Here is a 7,453-nt window from a genome sequence, read left to right on the forward strand (position 1 = left end):
TTTAAACATTAAAGTTTCCTGAGAGAGAGATGTAAAATTAGTATTGGCTCATATTCATTCTTTCACAAAGAACAGTTTTTGATACCCTTACCCTCTGATTTAAAAGCTCACTTAAATTCAAAGGAATGTAGTTATTTCTTTGATTCCATTTCACATCATGAGGCCATCTTTTGAGAAATGTCATTGCTTAGCTTTGGAAATGAATAGAATTTCTTTTTGAATGCCACTACATCCATATTTCTAATCAGTTTTCTATACTGGTCTCTTTGAGATTAAACAATCTTAAATCAAAAGCCTTATTTATTTGAGCTTATAGAATAGGCTGAAATTATTTAAGAATTACAGGCTTCATTTGTAGTTAACATCTGGAACAAATTTTCAGAAAAAGAACTTATGAGTACAAAGGGACAACACAAACATCAAATATGTTAGGAAAATTTGCTTTTACTCAACTGTGATACTGTATTCCCAACAGTTTACCTTATACAGAATATAATATTGGTATTTCTTTGTTTCTAGAGAAATGACTTGACATGTGATCAAGATAATTTATTTAAATTGTGAGTAGGAATCTTCCACTATAATAGAATATAAAAAATAATAATCCACTTAAATTCTGATTTGTTTTTATTGTATTATAATACACCATAAAGATTCTCCCTGATTCTAGTACTTAAAGTTCTTCATTCTTTTCTAAATATCCTGTCCATTCTTTCACCCCATTCTAAGTACAGAAATGTTTGAGTAAAAAAATAGCTCCTTCAACCTTGTTCTCAGTTTTTATTTTTCATATCCTTTTGTTTCATTTTCTATGAAATCAAATCATTTTTTCACTGTCTTTTTAAGAAAGTGACATTTAAATCTTTTTTTCTTGAGTATCTACCTCTTTATCAAATCATTTCTGTTCCTTGTAGAATAGTGAAGATGACTGTTATGGACTGGAATCTGATCACTTAAGCGTATGGTTTTAAGATACTAGTTTATTTTCAGGGGTAAGTCATTGAACATTTCATTGTGCACTTATTATTTTTTTCCAAAAAGAGAATATATATACATATATAAAAGAATTTTTTTCTAATAGGAAACCTGCCTATGTTCTACCTTTTGCTATTTCAGTGATACCAAAATTTAATTCCCTTTTTAGATAATAGGCCTAGTCACTAGTTTATGAACTGATTTTCACTGTTCTGGGAGGTTCGGAGCTTACAACAAATGTAAATTGATTATTTCACTAATATTTCGAGGGGAGAGAGAGACTGTCTGTGAAGGATGCACGTATGCTAAGTCTCTTCAGACATGTCCAACTCTATGTGACCCTTTGGACTGCAGCCTGCCAGTCTCCTCTGTCTGTGGGATTCTCCAGGAAAGAGTACTGGAATGGGTTCCCATCCTCCCGGGTATCTTCCCAACCCAGGGATTGAACCTGGGTCTCCAGCATCTTCTGTATCATAGAAGGATTCTTTACCACTGAGCCACCAACGGAGCCCATCTATGAAGGCTAGCTGCTGCTGCTGCTAAGTCGCTTCAGTCGTGTCCAACTCTGTGTGACCCCTTAGATGGCAGCCCACCAGGCTCCTCCGTCCCTGGGATTCTCCAGGCAAGAACACTGGAGTGAGTTGCCATTTCCTTCTCCAATTATGAAGGCTAGAGTATGTTTAATTCCATTCTGAAATAAGCTATTTCCTCACAGGTTAGAAATAGTCTGCAGACGGGCACTGGTTTGCAGATCCCATTTTGAGTAGTTCTACTACTGAGGATTTTAACATTCTCCTTAAACCCATGCAGTGAAGACAAAGTTTATATTGGCAGTATCTATATTAAAAAATAAATAAATAAACTTACTCACTTTCACCTAAGAATGAAGGATGTTTACTTATGGGAAGTTAGGGGCATCCAAGTTTCTCATGCATGCATCAAATATTGGTCTATCAAGTCTATTCTTTTCTTGAGCATGTTTTGGCATTTTTAAAATGATATACTGATTCTATCAGGTATAAATGATTTGATTATAATTTGTGCTTTTCTTTCAATGTAAACATGATTTTATGATTTAGAAATTATATCCATCAAGGTGTAGCTAGGAAATTAGAAACATGCTACACCAAAGAATTGATGCTTTTGAACTGTGGTGTTGGAGAAGACTCTTGCGAGTCCCTTGGACTGCAAGGAGATCCAACCAGTCCATCCTAAAGGAGATCAGTCCTGGGTGTTCATTGGAAAGACTGATGTTGAAACTGAAACTCTAATACTTTGGCCACCTGATGAGAAGAGCTGACTCATTTGAAAAGACCCTGATGCTGGGAAAGATTGAGGGCAGGAGGAGAAGGGGATGACAGAGGATGAGACGATGATTAGATGGCATCACCAACTCGATGGACACGGGTTTGGGTGGACTCCGGGAGCTGGTGATGGACAGGAAGGCCTGGCGTGCTGTGGTTCATAGGGTCGCAAAGAGTCGGACAGGACTGAGCGACTGAGCTGAACTGAACTGAACCTATTTCAAACAAAGGCAAGTGAAACAGGAAATTGGTTACAATGTTAGAAAGACACTGCTTTAGGGAAAGGGAGAGGTGCTGGCAGAACAAAAAGGATTATATATTGTTACCTTGAGTTCAGAAAGCTATTAATGCCACTGGACTAGAATCCATGAAGCAGCACCTACTGCCTGCTGCTGGAGGGCAGCTGTACAAGGGCTGAAGCTGGTAGAGCTCCACAGAGAGCAGAGCTGGAAGCAAGCACCAAAGTTCAACTATGATGGGACTCATGGAATTCTCAGCCACAGTGTCTCACCTATCCTGTAGCAACATTAGCAATGACCAGCATCTATCACTGCTGTCTGAGCCAAACTTCTCCATTCTTCCAGCTTTCAAATTACCTGCCAGGGTGTGACACTGACAGAACATCAGAAAGCTGAAGGGAGTCTGGGAAATGCAGCTTGCAGACTTTCAGCTGTAATAGTTCAGTGTCAAATGTAAAAGGACAAGTGAACAGGTAAGATACATACAGCCAGCTCAGTACAGCCCTTTGTCAACTTTTCTTTTAAGATTTTTTTTTTTTAATGTGGACTAATTTTACAGTCTTTATTGAGTTTGTTACAATATTGCTTCTATTTTATGTTTTGGTTTTTTGGCCCCAATGCATCCTAGCTTCGGATGGAACCCGCACCCCCTGCATTGGAAGGCCAAGTCTTAACCACTGCACTGCCAGAAAAGTCCCACCCCTTTGTCTACTTTTATCCATGCATATGCTTCTAAACAATTTGAAATCATACATATATTGACTTGTATGTTTAACCTTTATATATGGCACAAAAATATAAATGTCACTTGCTACCTCAGGGGTTACAAACTATTCTTAGTAAAAACAAATGTTCTCCTATCTTCCCAAAAGGGAGATAAACTAAGATCTATCACTAATTGTACCCATCTCTTGGTAATGTTATTTCTGGTAATGTTTTATAGTTCTGTCATCATTTCCCTGGAGTATTCATTAATGTATATGATAATTACATAGGGTAGTAAAACTTCACCACCACCCAGCTCTTTTTTTTTTTTTTTTTTTTTTGCCACAAGGGAAGCCACCCAGGTCTTTATAGGGAAGGGAAGGGATGAAAAGGAAAGGAAAAGTAGTTATATAACAATGAGGACAGCAGAAATGTAAATTATTAGAATCCTTATATCTGTAATCGGTCATAAGACCTCCTCAGTAGTTATACACAATTGTCTTCTTCCACCACTGGTCCTGCATTTATTGTTTACTCTGTCTACCATTCTGGACATGGAAGTCAAAAGGGTTACCCCAAGGAATCTCTGAGTTCTCCACATATGTTTGCAGTTCAATTTTTCCTGTAGAGTATTTATGAGTCACTCCAGTCAGTATAGTATCCCCAGACTTTGCCTACTATTAATAGTTTCAGTGACAAAAGGATATCAAACTTACATTTCAGGGGAAACATTGATTCATCCCCTGGTGGAAGCATTCCTCCCTTACAACTAAAACATTAAAGCAATAGAACTCAGTAGTGGAAAATGGAAATTCTGTAGGATGAAAAGCAAAAATTCTACAAATGTATTATTATTGTAATAATGAGAAGATTGACTCTAAGTTTCCCAGTTGATTCTTGAATATGTATATTCTGGCAACTGGAGAAAAAGTATTACATTTTATTTGACAATTCAAAACAAATATTGCATCTTCTAAGACTACTTCCCAACTTCACAGGGCTTTGCCTCCTAACTGGCACTTTAATGAAAGCTTCATTAGGTCATTCCATGATTTTATCATGCCAGCTGCTTCTGAGTGAGCGGATACATAGTAAAGCCAGTGAATTCAATGAGTTTGAGTTCCTTGAATGGAAGCAAAGTTGTGTGGAATGGTGAAGATAAATAGGCCATTCCTTAAACCCATGGAGAGTGGCCATAATAGAAGGTTTGTGAGGAAAAGAGACAAATCTATTTGCAAAATGCGCTTCTATTAATCCATTCATAATAAAAGGGACAGTGTAACCAAGTAGCCACAGAGTGACTGACTGGTCTGCCCAGGATATGGTACCATACCAAAGTGTCGGCATTGGCCTTTCATATTGGCAAGTTAGCACACAGTGATTGTAGGAACAAGATAAGTGTTGATTAAGGAATGAACTCAAGGGCTTTCTCTACACTAACACATTGAAAAATTCATTGTTGAGGAGTGACAGCATCCTTGAGAAGCTCTGCTATCCTCTTAGGCAGGGAAAGAAAATAGGGAATGCTGTCATTGAAATAATGGATCCTAGTGTGGCAGAAGCCAAGGCTGTATCTTCACAGGAATAACCACCATCCTCTAAGTCAGCTACCTCAGATGAGGTATTCCACGACGTGCTTCCTCATTATCATAATAGTCTCAGTGATGCATGCCGACATATATTCATCATCTCTTGCAAAGTGATGTTGCTAATGCTCCCAGTAGGACTGACAATTTTAGTTTTTATCCCCTTAAAACTGGACTGGCATCATGTTTTTTGACAAATATAATATAGCATCTTTGGTCTTGTGTTAGTTCTACATTCTGTAGACATTAGGAAGACTTTTAGCTCAGTTCTAACTTTCCTGGGATCCTGAGACTACCATGCTAACCCCATCTAGGATGAGAAACACATGGGGAAGAATCTTGTTTCCCTAACTGGCAGCCAGTATCAACTTTCAGATGTGAACGAGGCCATCTGGACCCTCTAGTTTCAAGTGAGTCACCAAATGCTTGCAGCTGCATGAATGATTTCTGTCAAGACCAATCCAGACTATTACCCCACTAAATCATGACAAATAATAAATCATAGTAATTTTAAATCACTAACTTGGGGGTATGTTTATTATGTAGCACAAGATAACTGAAACACAATGAAAATGTATTCTCCTCAAAAAAGGCAAGAGAGTCTGCTTTTGCTGACAAGAGAGTCATAGGAGGGATTTAGCATTCCAAGATGGTCAGTCACCAGAATCCACCCAGTTACCTTTCTACTCACTGGGTTCCACTGCTTTCCAGGTAATGCACTGCTGCTACTGCTAAGTTGCTTCAGTCACGTCCGACTCTGTGCAACCCCACAGACAGCAGCCCATCAGGCTCCACCGTCCCTGGGATTCTTGAGGCAAGAATACTGGAGTGGGTTGCCATTTCCTTCTCCAATGCATGAAAGTGAAAAGTGAAAGTGAAGTCGCTCAGTCGTGTACGACTCTTAGTGACCCCATGGACGGTAGCCTACCAGGCTCCTCCATCCATGGGATTTTCCAGGCAAGAGTACTGGAGTGGAGTGCCATTGCTTTCTCCAAGGTAACGCACTAATTTTCACCAAAGACACGTAAAAAAATTCAAACAAATGTTTTAATTCTGAAACCCTCAACATTAACTTTGACATTTCATTTTCCAGCTATTTTAGCCCCATGTCTACAGAAGATATGTGATTAGAAGCTAGTTGGCGTTCTGACTCTGCCTTGGGCTTAATATTAAAGCCCTGAGGTTGATTCTTTTTTCTGTAAGCTTACAATGCAACTAAAAATGTCCAGAACACCTCATAATGTTAAAGCCATTGTTGTCCATTTGATTTTCATATTCAGCACACACTTCGCCTCCCAAGGCCTTGCATCTGGTGACATCCAGATATCAGAAACCTACTCACACCTCTAGATGAGGATGCAGGAATCTAAACCACCTGTGACACAGCTGGAGCCACAGCCACTGGACGTAGTCTTGAGGTCACATTCTACCCCTACTGCTATTGCGAGTCTATACTACAACAAAGAACAGAAGCAGAATTTGTCTTCCTTTTTCCCAATCTCTCTTCACCGAAAACCCCTTCCCATTGCTATTAGATAATAAGAAGCCACTTGGCAAGCCTGGGAGTCTTTCCACTTCAGAACTGTGAGATCAAAATGTAGAAGAGATGATCTGTGATAACAAATAACCAGAAGAGAAATATTTTCCACTGAAGAGATTGCTTTGAGTTTCATCAAAACGATTCTTCCTTAACTATCAATGTCATCTGGTCAAAGCTAACCCCTCTGGAGTTAGCTTTTACCATCTCTTAATAAAGGAGTTGCTCTAGAATGACTCAGTTTCCCTTTATCCTCTAAAAATCGTTGTTAATAAATATTGATATGTCAGCTTAACTTTCTTAATCTAGTGAGCACTGTCAATAAGAGGAGATTGCAAGCCATAAATGCAACCACAGTTGTGATTTAAAGTTTTCTAGTAACCACATTAAAAAATAGTAAAAACAAACAGGTGAAAATTATTTTAATAATTGTTGTTGTTGTTCAGTTGCTAAGTTGTGTCTGACTCTTTTTGACCCCATGGACTGCAACATGTCAGGCTTCCTTGTCCTTCACTATCTCCTGGATTTTGCTCAAACTCATGTCCATTGGTCAGTGATGCTATCGAACCATCTCATCCTCTGCTGACCCCTTCTCCTTTTGCCTTCAATCTTTCCCAGCATCAGGGTTTTTCAAATGAGTCAGCTCTTTGTATCAGGTGGTCAAAGTTTTGGAGCTTCAGCTTCAGCATTAGCCCTTCCAATGAATATTCAGGGTTGATTTCCTTTAGGATTGACTAGTTTGATCTACTTGCAGTCCAAGGGACTCTCAAGAGTCTTCTCCAGCGTAATTCAAAAGCATCAATATATAATTATTAAAATTATATGTTTTAATGATATGTTTTATTTAATTCAATAGGTCTAAAATACTATCTTTTCAACATGTAATCTAAATAAATCATATAAATATGATCAATGGTACATTTAATGACCTATGTATACCAATACTTCACAATCCACAATTTTGGACTAGCCACATTTCACATGCTCAATAGCTGCCGTAGGTAGTGGCTACCACATTGAAGAGTGCAGATCTAGATAATAGGTTTTTCCCTGGACTAGTGGAGTAATATAATTTCTTGTATGCATGCTCACATCAGTTGTGTCCAA

General features: G+C 38.5%; 1 long non-coding RNA gene across 1 annotated transcript in view; it reads left to right on the plus strand.

Annotated features, from left to right (window-relative positions):
- LOC145514133 (uncharacterized) overlaps positions 1–6,753 on the plus strand; it is a 263,897-nt gene extending 257,144 nt beyond the window's left edge. The window contains exons 8-9 of the long non-coding RNA XR_014059857.1: positions 2,864–2,991; positions 5,521–6,753. This is a non-coding gene — a long non-coding RNA (uncharacterized LOC145514133). The remainder of the gene's footprint in view (positions 1–2,863; positions 2,992–5,520) is intronic.
- The last annotated feature ends 700 nt before the right edge of the window (positions 6,754–7,453 follow it).

This window comes from Giraffa tippelskirchi, chromosome 7 (genome assembly GCF_054371585.1).
Source record: "Giraffa tippelskirchi isolate mGirTip1 chromosome 7, T2T-mGirTip1v1.2.pri, whole genome shotgun sequence".
In the NCBI taxonomy this organism is placed as follows: domain Eukaryota; kingdom Metazoa; phylum Chordata; class Mammalia; order Artiodactyla; family Giraffidae; genus Giraffa; species Giraffa tippelskirchi.